This window comes from Tupaia chinensis, unplaced genomic scaffold (assembly GCF_000334495.1).
Source record: "Tupaia chinensis unplaced genomic scaffold, TupChi_1.0 Scaffold000198_1, whole genome shotgun sequence".
Taxonomy (NCBI): Eukaryota; Metazoa; Chordata; class Mammalia; order Scandentia; family Tupaiidae; genus Tupaia; species Tupaia belangeri.
Genome location: NW_006159673.1, coordinates 2,789,655 through 2,790,362, shown reverse-complemented (window position 1 = coordinate 2,790,362; position 708 = coordinate 2,789,655).

Sequence of the window (708 nt, the reverse complement as noted above, 5' to 3'; positions counted from 1 at the left end):
AGTCCAGCAACATAGCCATTACGCTAACTGCTGGTTCCCAAGAAAAATATGTATTTTGTGGGTTTTAGGTGGAAAGTTCAATAGATGTCTGTCAAGTCCTTCTCATTTATTGTATTATTTAGGTCCTGTATTCCTTCTTTTATTTTTTTTCTAGATGATTTGTCTGGATGGGATAATGAAGTGTTGAGTTCTCCAACAGTTAGTGTGTTGCAGTCTATCTCTTCTTTAAGATCTGGCAGTCTTTCCTTCACATATTTGGGTGTTCCTGAATTGGGTGCATAAATATTTATAATTGCTTTGTCTTCTTGATGTATAATGCCCTTCTTTGTCTCTTCTTAGAGTTTTAGTCTTAAAGCCTAATTTGTCTGAAATCAATATTGTGACTCCAGTCCTTGATTGATTTCCATTTACATGGAATACCTTTATCCAGTCCTTCACTTTTAGTGTATTTTGTCTTTATCCATGAGGTACATTTCTTCATTTCTTGTAGGCAATAAACAGAGGGTCACTGTTTTTTTGTTTTTGTTTTGTTTGTTTGTTTGTTTGTTTTCATCCATTCAGCCATTCTGTGTCTCTTGATTGGAGAATTTAATCCATTAACATTCAACATCACTATCAATATTTCTGAACTTTGTTCCTATCATTAAGTTGGCCATTTTCTTGGTTGTTTTTTATTCTCTTCTGTCTGTCTGACTTCAGTTTTCTTGG